General features: G+C 40.1%; 1 long non-coding RNA gene across 3 annotated transcripts; it reads right to left on the bottom strand.

The window, feature by feature from the left end:
• Window positions 1-2184: 2184 nt before the first annotated feature.
• On the bottom strand, window positions 2185-6495 carry LOC125539773 (uncharacterized). Of its 3 annotated transcripts, XR_015617420.1 has the most exons (6): window positions 6056-6494; window positions 5436-5658; window positions 4706-5102; window positions 4545-4619; window positions 4008-4138; window positions 2185-2420 (listed from the first exon to the last, which is right to left on the bottom strand). It is a non-coding gene; the product is annotated as an uncharacterized LOC125539773 (long non-coding RNA). The 3 variants fall into 3 exon arrangements; XR_007297015.2 differs by having other exon boundaries at window positions 4545-5102; window positions 6056-6495; XR_007297013.2 differs by having other exon boundaries at window positions 4545-5079.
• Window positions 6496-13076: the final 6581 nt, after the last annotated feature.

Raw genomic sequence — 13076 nt, 5'->3', positions numbered from 1 at the left:
TTTATTTTCCGGACATTTATTAGAAAATTTGCTAATATTTTGAAAAAACACAAACAATTTCTAAAGCCGCAAACATTTATGATTTATTAAATATTATTTTAAAATTCACGGTTTTAAATTTTGGAAACCTTTTTAAATTCACAAATTATTTCAAGTAGAAAAAAGCAATGACGGAAAATAAAAATAAAAAATAAAAAATTGATCACCCATATATAGGTCGGCCCAGGCAAGGTGTGTCTTTTTCTGTGCGCTGGGCGTAGTATTAGATATTCTGAAATGGGCCGGCCCAGTCCAAATTTTTCTGTGTGCAACGTTTTTTATAACTTATAGGTGGCATTGGTGGGTAATTTTTTCCAACTTCAGGGGCAATTTTAATGACGTACGGGCAGAAGCACTCCGTGCTTTATTATTAACTAGCAAACATGCCCGTGCATTGCAACGGGAGAAAAAAATTCACCCCTCATACACACACTTGACGACACAACAAATCCCTTGAAATATTTCATGATGCCACGCAACAACAACATGCTAAGTGGTGTTGTGAAAAAACATAAATGTGTGATGATTTTTGAAGTGTACTTAAGGTGTTTAGAATTCATTATACAACACAAATATCTACCTAGTTGCCGGTATATGTTTATGCATTTGATGTTGTTTCTCGGTGATGCCCAAAAAATATTGCATTAGAATGAAAATAGCAAAGTACATTTTAGTATTCATTGATAGCATGTGCATAAGAGCATTATTTTTGTCATATATGTGTTTGCATATATAAAAATATATGTGCATTTGCAACCATAATTCAATTCAAGACTTAATTTGGTTGCAAACATATCGGATTGCTCCACAAAAAACAACCAATCTATAAGGGCATATGTAATAGGCATTTCTAAAATATCTCATCATATAAAGAACATATTATTTAAGTTTGCACCCTGAACATATTTCTAAAAATTAATGATATTTATAAAAATCAATGATAAAGGAATATTTGGAATCTACACATTTTTCTGATGAATTATCATATATGACATGTTAGATTTGGAGTTAGGGTTTGAAAGATATGAAAATTTCAAAAAGTATTTGATCTCTTGGAAAAAAGGGAAAGGGTGGGGATCGAACACACAACCTCCAGCGTGGTAGGTGAAGGCACCAACAAGTGCACTGTGTGCATAGTTATTTCATAAGAGGGGATCTCTTCCTTTTGAGCTATGCCCGCCATAGACGAAACAAAATAAAACAAACCAAACGTTTTTCTCACTTACCGGTGGCATTGGTGGGTAATAATTTACAACTTTAGGGGCAGTTTTAATGACGGACGACCAGAAGCACTATTTGCTTTATTATTAGGGGAAGACTAGTACAAATGCCCATGCGTTGCAACGGGCGAAAAAAATTAAAATATGCAATGCATACCTTTACACAACACTTCATATACCCAATTTTGGCAATCATCAAAAAAAAAGTTACACTGACTATCACATTTTGGGCCATGTAATTTGGACGTGAATAAGACATCATAATCGTTTGCCTGACCTACTTCAGCTCGGCACTTTCATCTAATGAAAGAGTTGTGGTGCATGCAATACATCCTAGATAAACATGATATTTTCTATTTATTTTGAGAAGGCGTTTTTCTGTAAATTTGGAGAATATTTTTTGGATATTTTTTTGAAAAATAGAATTATTTTTTTGGAGACGTACATTATCTGGTTGGGAAATTGCACGCTGTTTTTGTGTTCTTATATTTCATTTGCAAATGCACTGATTTTTTTAAATATGAAATTACGCATGATACTACGCACGAGTAAAAGCAGCAGGCTGCTGGCGTAATTGTCCTGACATTGGAGAGTCAAGATCTAGATCAAAATTACATCGTCATATTTTTGTCTAGCCGAAGGTAGATCAAGTATACTCGCTGCTACCACACACCAACATAGAGCAGCAGTGCATCACTTCAGTTAGAGAGGCGAGATGACCAGTGCAGCACTTCAGCTAAACAGGTGAGATGAAGTGTTCTAACTGCAGAATTGACATATTATTTTATACAATTCACATGAGCGATAGATCTAGCACCAGCATAGGTGGATCTATAATCATTCTTGTAAAATATGCCTTGACTTGTATCAAATATATAAACTTACTATGCAATGTGGACAGTAAAACCAAAATAACCAACATTGGTAAATTCAACCAGCACATTTAAGACCACTCTCCTCCACAGCTTATTGTTAAAGAGTACAAATCTAGATTTTATGAAAGCTAAAAACTCATGTCATTTACAACCAACAATATCTAATTGGCCCTACTGGGTTACATCTAATGAATTATGAGGCGTGCTTTCCTTAGCTTCATATCTGAAACTACCATCATGAGCTGCCATCCAATAGAGAAGCTCCATTTTCAGAATAGCACATGTCCTGTTGAGAGAAAATGGAAGTTAGCACCAAGTACATCAATCTTGAAAAAACAATAGAGTTTTCAGAGTAGCTTACAAAATCAATTTGCACAAACATATGGAGATATTACATATCAGTTTTATACTTGAGCCTATGCCAAGAGACCAATTGCGTTAAATACTTTCTCAAATCAATTTTAATTGCTAGTTTAATCTTCTGTAAACCCTAGCTGTAAATCACTGTAAAACAAACATAGCTCAATCATAATTTGCACAAAGAAAAAAAGAACCTGCAGCAAAGTAGGTCTAAGCGATGGCTAATGGTCTTTCGGCAAAAAGTCGGTGGAGGCAACATTTTGTGTAACAACAACAAAAATTGAAGTTAAAACTCCAACAATTACCTTGTTCATACAATATTCCAGATTTTGCAAAGATGCAATCAGCATGGAGTTCAATGGAACATGGAGCAGTTATAACAATACAGTAAATAGTGGAGTGACAGATAATCTTGAAAAGCTAACTATAGGATGCATAAGCTACTGGATGGGCCCATAGTGGAGTGATCTGGATGTTTCTTCCAAGATTATTTTGTCGGCAAGAGCAGATCAAGGCTTTAATTACTTGCTAGCAGCTAGCTGCACAAACTAAAGATTCAGGCATACAGATCAAAGAAGCGCTTGTTTACCCAATTGCCAAGAGCAGATCAAGGACTCAAGTAATTGCTAGCATTAAGTTAATCTGGGGCTTGCTACAGCTAGCTGCACCAACTACTGATTCAGAACGAAGAGGTGCTTGCTTCAGCCTATGCCAACACACAAATTTTCCAATCAAAGCGTTGCTTACTTGCTTGCATCAATTCAAACTGCTACTTGTTGCAGCTACTTATACAAACGAAATAAGATGGCAAAATAATATAAAGTTTCAACCTATAATTACAAGTGAACTCTGGTTGTAAATCAAAGATAGCTACTATAGGACATGATCCACGCTTTCAACAATTCAAGTACGCTCTAGCAATTTTCTAGCTACAGAGTTGAATCCCCACCTTTGTGAAAAAAAATCATTTCTTATAGAACCCATTTTATTACATAAAAAGTAACAATCTCAGCTCTGGTTCCTACTCTAAATCATTTTAATTACAAAGTTGAATATGACGACGACGACTTATTCCTACTCTCGAAGTTTCTCCAAAATCACGTCCTAAATGTTCTGAACTGGGAGAGCAAGAACTCAAATCGAACAAAAAGAGACATATATTCCTCAAAAGAGAAATTTGAGGTGCTTCGCATTAATCCATATAGAAAAAGAGCAACAATTTAACAACCATTTGAAGGCACCGCCCATAACTTGCTCAGGCTACTGTATAGTGTGCATTGTTCTGGAGGCCATGATCCACCCACAACAGAATCCCTGACCTTTCTTGCCCCAAAACCAGACAGAATATTATGCACAAAATTATCCAAATTGCTACTAAAAGCTACCAGCCAATAGCAAGAAGAACATTAAAAAGTAAGTAATGATGGTCGATGGTAGATAGGAACAATGCAACATTCCTGCATTACTATTACAGCCCCTCAAAGTATAAGTCTTCAATGAAGAGTATAATCACCTGCAGCACAACTAAACATATAGATGTGACCAATCTTCATGCCCGCTGCGTGGAACTTCTTTAATTGGAGTCGGAGCTGCTCCCACAAATCTTCACAAAGCTCTTCAAAATTTTCATATGTTATGGTGCCCCTGTAAAAAAATGGCATGCATGTAAACATGTAGAACCTGCACATTTTTTTCTGGTCATGATTTAAGATTACATTTTCACTATATAATGAGAAGGGAGAGCTGAAAGCATGAGATGGGCAAGAAGATCAACCATAACATAGCAAAACAGGCTTGTGGCAAATATAAAAAATGAAAAGCTAAGAAGCCAGCATGAATTAGTCTTGCAAGCTCCACACAATCATGAATACGCAAAGAAGATATCGTATAATATGGGTCACAAAACTCAAGATAGAATGTGAGCATGGGCACAGAATCACCTCACAAGAAGAATTTCTGTAACTCATGATTGCTATCGTATTTTTATCATAGTAATGATGCTTTCTGAAGCAACCAAGCTAGGTGCATGAGTAACAGAGAGAATCAGTACCTCAGAGAATATTAGTACTTCGGAGCCATGTGCCTTTAACTTGGGAAGACATTTATCTAACAGAACCATCTTTTCCTGTAGAAAGGGAAGTAATTTTCCTCATCTCAAAGAAAAGAATCATATTTTTCCTGTAGAAAGCATCAAGCCTTGAGGAGGCGCACCAAGGACGATGCCCTTGAGCTGCTTCAGGACTCCAAGGAGACCGCTAATACTGCAGTCCGCACCACGGTAGGGGAGGGCCGATGCCGGTGGAATCGTTGGGACGCATGACGGACACAAAAATTTACAAGTCACGTAGTTTTATATATTTTTACTCACTACTAGAGTAAGCGAATCATGAAAATGTACTCAAAGACTAAAACTGAATTCTATACACCAAATATAATTTTCAGGATATTCTAGTTTATTTAAATTGTGTGCCGCAATCATCTCCGTCCTCATTGCCTCCTCTACATCTGCCAATGTCCTCGAATCCTTGGCGTCCATGGGGATCCAGTATGTCCTCCTCATCGCGTCCGGCCATCATGCCCAAGACCTGTTACATGTGCCATAGAGCTCCTGAAATTTCAAAATCAATTAAAAAAACTGAACATATATGTGGATTCAACGAAAGATGTCTTCGCTTGTGCTCTACGAATAAGTGATCGAGGTCTTGGCTGTTTTGTACAAAGAACACAAAGTCCTGGTAAATGATTTACAATAATGTAGCATGACGTTCAGCTTGTTTGGGCAAGTGATGTTCAGTTTGTTCAGTTTGATCTTACCAAAAAGATCAACGTAATTCAAGACATGGGAACTCAACCAAGAATACATTGGTGCCTATCAATACGTCCCAATTGAATTTTGCCTTAAATCAGTGCAGGGGTGGCAGGGGAGCGCATGTGTGTGTACCTGTGCGTGGTTGTGATAATCGGTTCAGACGAAGTAGTGTCCTCGCCGGCGTTGCGGAGGAGGGCCTAGGTGGAGGAGCTGTGTTCCGTGGATAGCACACGCTCGGCCGTCAGGACAGCGCCCAGACGGACCATCTTGGGACGACACAGGGAGACGGGGAGCAACTGCACGACGGAAAAAATTGGGAGCCCAGCAACACATTGGAAATCCATCAAGAGTTGGCCTGCAGTGTTGGAGCATATAGTCAATGTTCTCAAGATTTTGCAGATTCAACTTCTGAAGCAAAATCATACAAAAATTGAATCATTTTACACATTATGAACATTCAGAAGCAGATAACAAACGTATCATGCGTCTGTTCACTGCTGCTAAAATTGTATCTAACCATTAGTTGAGTAAGTCACCAGAGAAGTTGTTATGTATATTGAACATGTACTCAAGCACTCATGAAAAATCTTCTATACAAAATTAATCAGGTGAGAGCATGCCCATGCCAGTGAATTCTCACACGACCTGGAGGTTACTGTTGGCGACGGGCTGAACTTGTGAAGGGCATCTCTAGCAATTAGCAACGACATGGCATACTTTTTTGCGAGGAGGAGAGGAATCCTGACACAAACCTGATCCGATGACCGGAGCCGCCGTCGGACCAGCAGCAGGTACCCGCGCAGTCCCTATTCTCCCTTCTCTTCTCTCCATCTCACCTCGTCTCCCTCCCTTGTATCTTCTTCCCAGAAGACCGAGTCGCCACAGCCATGGAGCACCGCCGCCGCCGGCCTCCACTACGAACCATCGGGATGGATCCCGACCTCCGCCACTTCCCCACCGTTCCCCGCCTCCAGGAACTCTGCCGCCGTCGTCCTGCTACCGATCGGATCGGGGATCGGGAGCGCCGCCGCGGCCAGCCTCCACTACAAACCGCCGGGATGGATCCCGACCTCCGCCACTTCCCCGCCGTTTCCCGCCTCCCGGATCTCTGCCGCCGTTGTCCTGCTCCCGATCGGGATCGGGAGCGCCGCCGCACCAGCCCAGAAACCATTTTTTATTCACTCACCGAGGACCGGGGGTTGAATCCCTAAAACCACAGGGTTTTATTTATAAATTTCCGAACAAAACGTTTTTCTCACTTAAGAAAGGATGGAGGGTTGAATTCTTAAAAATAGAGGGACTTTTTTGCAAAACCGACGACGACGTACGGCCAGAAGCCATCACTGGTTTATTAGTATATATATATAAGGTATAAATATAGATATAAATTAGGGGAGATATATACCTGTACGTGGTTCCCCTGTAAACCTGTACCAGATCAAAGCAATAAAATCCCAGGAGCGACACGCTTCTGTTGCGATCCATCGGCGTCCCGTGTACCGTGTGTGTATCGCTGAACTAGCTCGTATCGATCAGGCAAGCCGGCAGCTTGTATTTTCTATACGTGCGTGTGTTCGGTTGAAGGAAAATCGATCCAGCAGCCTGCTAGTCAGCTTGGTGTGTACGTGCAGCTTGCCGTGTACGTCTACGTCTATCTCTCCGACGGAACCGGTTAGCTCGGAAAGTACTCGAGCTAGTCTCGTACGTGCGTCTCGCCGGAAAGTACACGACGGATCGCAGCGTCGAGGCCGGGCCTGTGCCAACACTGTCAAACACATCACCGGTCATAAGCATGCACAAATATTCACCTTACGACAGTTAGGAAGTATAAGAGATTATACATTCATATTTGTCAATGTCCTTTCGGTGAAATGTCCTCCCTACCTAACATCCACTATGGATTGCCTTTGCACCCGATGTATGGCAAAAAAGAAAAATATTGCTGCACAGTTAATTGTGTTCCTTCTATTCCGGCTCGATGGAGTTAGCTCCTAGCTTCGTTTCATTATAGTTGCATGTATTCGAAATCCACTGAAAATAAATCACATACGACTTTATGATAATTTTTTTGCGAGAAGACGACATTATGATTAGCGGAACTGTATCTATTTTATGATGTAATAACCATAGTTTAAAAAGAGCAATGCTACATGCACGGGCATAAAATCACAGGGTTTTACAGGATGAATTGTTGGATTACTTCGATTGGATAGAAACCATGGTGAGGGCCCTACACTCCTTGAGAATGGGGGGGGGGGGGGGGGTAGTTATAGAGAAGATCCATAAACACTAGTAGAAAAATGCCCATTTGTCCCAATTCGTAAGGCTCATTTGTCCCGGTTCCCGGTCCGGGACTAAAGGGTCGCTACTAAAGACCAATACATTTAGTCCCGGTTCGCCCACGAAGCGGGACAGATGAGGCTCCACGTGGCCGCTGCGGCTTGCCCAGCCAGGGGGGCCTTTTGTCCCGGTTGGTAGCATCAACCGGGACCAAAAAGCGTCCACACATTAGTAGTTCAGGGGTTGGGGTTTTTGTTTTTTAAAGGGGGGTGGGGGTGGGGTTGGGGGTTTTGTAGGATTAATTTAGGGGTTTCATATATTGTGTTAGCTAGCTAATAAAGAGAATCTCCGTGCTAATAAAGAGAAGTGTCCTCTCTTATCTCCGTGCTTGGTCGATGCTACGTACTATCACTAATAGAAAAAGGGTCAAACGTGAAGCACATTAGTGCCGGTTTGAATTAGAGCCGGCACTAATGTGTACATTAATGCCGGTTCGTGGCGGCGATCAATAGTACCGGTTCGTGGCGAACCTTTAGTACCGGTTCATGCCACGAACCGGTAATAAAGAGGCTGTGTCAGCCTGCGGTCGGCTATGGCCCCACCATCACCATTTAGTGCCGGTTCGTACCACGAATCGGTACTAATGAGGTTATGGCTGTTTTTAGTCCCACCTCGCCAAGAGAGAGGCAGTATGAGCGGTTTATAAGCCGTGAGTGCACAGACAATGACGAAGAGTTGCAATGCTCACCTACATGTTGATTAGCTTCAAGCCTTGCGGAATAGCATATATTGCACTGAGCTATGTGCAGTGCAGTCTACACTATTCCGAATGGCTTGAAGCAAATTAACCAGCATTGCACCTCTTTTTTATTTTTAATAACTTATTTAAACTCCGGACTTCTTTTGTGTTCAGTATGCAGCATTTAAAGCGACGTCATCAATTTCCAACATGTTCTGACATCATTTGTTGTTTTTCAGTCATTTACCTAATTGTTTAGAGAGCTAAATGACCGTGAATTTGAAAATCACTACAAAATGAATCCTGAAAACGTTGAAACTTGGCATGGTATCATCATATCACCCGCATAGCATGCGCGAAAGAGTAGAGAGGGTGACGGCAAAAATTGGACGCACTTCGTGTACAAACTGGACAAACTCTTTCCGAGTATCAGGGTTTCGGAGTCCGGAGTGGGTACTAATGTGCATCCCACCAATTAGGAAGAATCACACGGATCGTGTGTTTCTTTCTAGCTCTTGCGAGTCGTTGGATCAAGGGTGTGTTTCTTCCTAGCTCATGTGAGTCGTTGGATCGAAACTACCACAATCACTTTGTGAGCCAGACGACCCTATATATAGCCCACCTCTCACCTTCCCTGCATAAGTCTTTCAGTTCATCGACTACATACATCTACCTGTTCATCGACTGCATACATCTACCAGTTCATCGACTGAATACAAATCATTCGGATTCGCCATCATACATCCAACCGTGCATTTGATACGCATATATATGCATCACGAGCCACGGTTGGGCTGTATGATGGCGATACCGATTGGTTTGTTCTAGATCCGACATAAAAGGTTTGATACAACTTCTTTTTTGTGACATAAGAGCTATCTCTCCTCCTACCTATTTTAGTTACACAACTACCTATTTGTGCCAAATTTTTACTTTTGCTGTTGCTCTTGCATCATAAGCATCCATGTTAACTGGACTTACAAGTAATGCAATTTAACCAAACTATCTTGTGATCTTCGCCAAGAGAGAGGCAATATGAGCGGTTTATAAGCTGTGAGTGCACAGACAATGACGAAGAGTAGCAATGCTCACCTACATGTTGATTAGCTTCAAGCCTTGCAGAATAGCATAGATTGCACTGAGCTATGTGCAGTGCAGTCTACACTATTCCGAATGGCTTGCAGCAAATTAACCAGCATTGCACCTCTTTTTTATTTTTAATAACTTATTTGAACTCCGGACTTTTTTTGTGTTTAGTATGCAGCATTTAAAGCGACGTCATCAATTTCCAACATGTTCTGACATCATTTGTTGTTTTTCGGTCATTTACCTAATTGTTTAGAGAGCTAAATGACCGTGAAATTGAAAATCACTACAAAATGAATCCTGAAAATGTTGAAACTTGGCATGGTATCATCATATCACCCGCATAGCATGCGCGAAAGAGTAGAGAGGGTCACGGCAAAAACTGGACGCACTTCATTTGTTACATGACCACTTCAATGTTTTTTAAACTTATTTGAACTCCGGACTTCTTTTGTGTTCAGTATCCAGCATTTAAAGCGATGTCATCAATTTCCAACATGTTCTGACATCATTTGTTATTTTTCGGTCATTTACCTAATTGTTCAGTATGCAGCATTCAATTTCCAGAAGAAAATAAATAATGCATAAAATAAAAAAACTATACAAAAAAATTACTCAAAAATAAATAGAAGAAAATAAATAATGCAGAAAAGAAAAAACTATATAAAAAACTACTCAAAAATAAATAGAAGAATATAAGTAATGCAGAAAAGAAAAAACTATATAAAAAATTTGTTGGCGCGCTGCCCAGTGGGCCTGCCAGACTTAGGGTGTGCAAATGCAGGCCCAGAAGGGCCAGCAGGCTCACAGGGCAGCGCGCCCTAATTAATTAGGCCGAGAAGCCTGCTATATAGAGGAGTTCGAAGAGGTAGCCGCGGCTGGGTTTATAAACCAGTGCGGCTGCCCTTCGCCGGGCGAGGTGGGACTAAACTTTGGGGTGGCAGCGCAAGGCCTTTAGTACCGGTTGGTGGCTCCAACCGGTACTAAAGGCCCCCCCTTTAGTACCGGTTGGTGGCTCCAACCGGTACTAAAAGCCTTCGTTTCCCGCCGCTTGGCCTGGCGAAAATAGGCCTTTAGTACCGGTTGGAGCCACGAACCGGTACTAAAGGCCCATCCTATATATATAGCACTTACGAAAATTTCAGTTTCATCTCCCCACTTCGTCTCCAACCTCCCGCGAGACATCGCCGCGCGCGCCGCTCGATCCCGTCGTCGCCGCCCCGTCGCCCGTCGTCCGTCGTCATCGTCGCTGTCCCCGCCGCCGCCCGTCGTCGTCGTCGATCGTCTCGTGCTGCCGCCCCGAACGCTGCCGCCGTCCGTCGTCATCGCCGCGGCCGTACGTCTCTCTCGCACCCGCACACACATACACACACATACACACACTGGCGCCCCCGCCCCGTACGCCGCCGCCCCCGCTCGTACGTACGGGGCGGCGGCGTACGGGGCCGCACACACACACACACACATATACCACACACGCATACACACACACATACACACATACGTACACACATATACGTATATATACACACACATACACACACACATTTTTTTACTTATTTTCTGTTTTTTAGAAAAGTTAATTAGATGATCGAATGTTAGATTAATGTCGAATGTTAGATGAATTAGCTAGCTAGATAGAAAAATTGTCGAACTAGAGATTAGAACTAGTTGAATAATTAATATAACTAGTTTATTTTTAGTAAGAAAATTTAGGTATATGAGATTTGAACTAGTTCAATAATTAATATAACTAGTTTATTTTTAATAAGAAAATTTAGGTATATGAGATTAGAACTAGTTGAATAATTAATATAGCTAGTTTATTTTTAGTAAGAAAATTTAGGTATATGAGATTTGAACTAGTTCAATAATTAATATAACTAGTTTATTTTTAGTAAGAAAATTTAGGTATATGAGATTAGAACTAGTTGAATAATTAATATAGCTAGTTTATTTTTAGTAAGAAAATTTAGGTATATGAGATTAGAACTAGTTGAATAATTAATATAACTAGTTTATTTTAGTAAGAAAATTTAGGTATATGAGATTTGAACTAGTTCAGTAATTAATATAACTAGTTTATTTTTAGTAAGAAAATTTAGGTATATGAGATTTGAACTAGTAGAATAATTAATATAACTAGTTTATTTTTAGTAAGAAAATTTAGGTATATGAGATTTGAACTAGTTCAATAATTAATATAACTAGTTTATTTTTAGTAAGAAAAATTTAGGTATCTGAGATTTGATGATCTAATTAAAATATTATTTGTTAATGATTTTTTTCTGTTTATTTAATTTTTTATATATTTTGAGTTTATATAAATGTTAGATTAATGTCGAATGTTAGATGAATTAGATAGAAAAGTTAAATATATAGTAATGTCAATTGAATATATAGTTAGATATATTAATGTCAAATGTTAGATGAATATATATTTGGCTAGATATAGGTGTTTAATGTTTCACCTATATGAACATAGGAAATGTCATCTGACGACGAAAAAGATTTCATTATGTGCGAACACTGTGAAGACCAGCGCGGCCTGTGTGACCAAAATTTCCTTGTTGATGGTAGGCGCTTCAGCATCAAGCTGGATGAGACATTCGAAGTTGATACAGTAAGTCACTTTATCAATTATTATTTGAATGCAAAACTTATGCTTCATTTGCTTCAACTTATAATTTTAAATTTTCACTATTCTACTAGCGCATCCCCTGCCATGCAAGAATTTTTGTCTTGGATAAGATAGGTTTTAGTGCTATAGATGATATGGAGGTAAAGAGAGTTTACTTGAAGACAGAGCATGGGTATACTTTCAACGTCAAATTATATAATGGAGACACATACACCCATTTTGAATGCAAAACTTGGCAAGCACTATGCAAGGCTTATGCATTTGAGCCTGATATGGTTATCACCTTTGATATTCGTCCGGAAGATGATATTGAAGGTAATATAGACATCTGGGTCGATGTGCAAACGCCTCTAGTTCTACCATTTGGTGAGTTTTTCTCAACCATGCATGCATATGTTTATGTCTTTCATACAGTTTATTCAAAAATAGTTGACAACTAATTTGTATTGTCAGCTTATTTCGGTTCAAGCAAACATGTCCGGTGCTTGGTAGACAGGACCTACTACTGCCCCGGGGCTCAACTAAACTGCGAGGAGATAAGTCATTATGTTTCATGGCTTGAGGATCTTAATACTGTCAAGACAATTTTTTTTTCCTAAACTTAGGAATGTTAGTACTCAAAACGTGCGACCAATGGTGATCGTATTGAACTACGGTCACATCTATAATCGAAAGATGGTAAGATTTTAAATATTTGTCCTTAACTAGTGCATCTTTTGCATACATTATTTTTGAAGCTAAACTTTCATTGCTTAGTATATTAATTACTATACGATGTTCTTCAACAGGGACTTCCGATGACAGTTGTGCCTCAGTGGATCGAGACAAAAGGTCGCATGTCAATGGTTAGCTTACGACCAAGATTTCCTACATTGCACATGAGTGCATTCAGGATTTCTGAAAGCGAAAAATGCTTAATAGTGAAAGATTGGAGCAAAATTGTTAACGATCGCAGAGAAGTACTAGGGGGCAGTAAGGAGAAGCGCAACCCAAGATTAGGAGACAGATTCATCTGCATGCTCCAGTA

Source organism: Triticum urartu, chromosome 2A (assembly GCF_056163025.1).
Source record: "Triticum urartu cultivar PI428250 chromosome 2A, HENAU_Tu73, whole genome shotgun sequence".
Taxonomy (NCBI): domain Eukaryota; kingdom Viridiplantae; phylum Streptophyta; class Magnoliopsida; order Poales; family Poaceae; genus Triticum; species Triticum urartu.
This window is presented reverse-complemented; position numbering and strand designations above follow the sequence as displayed.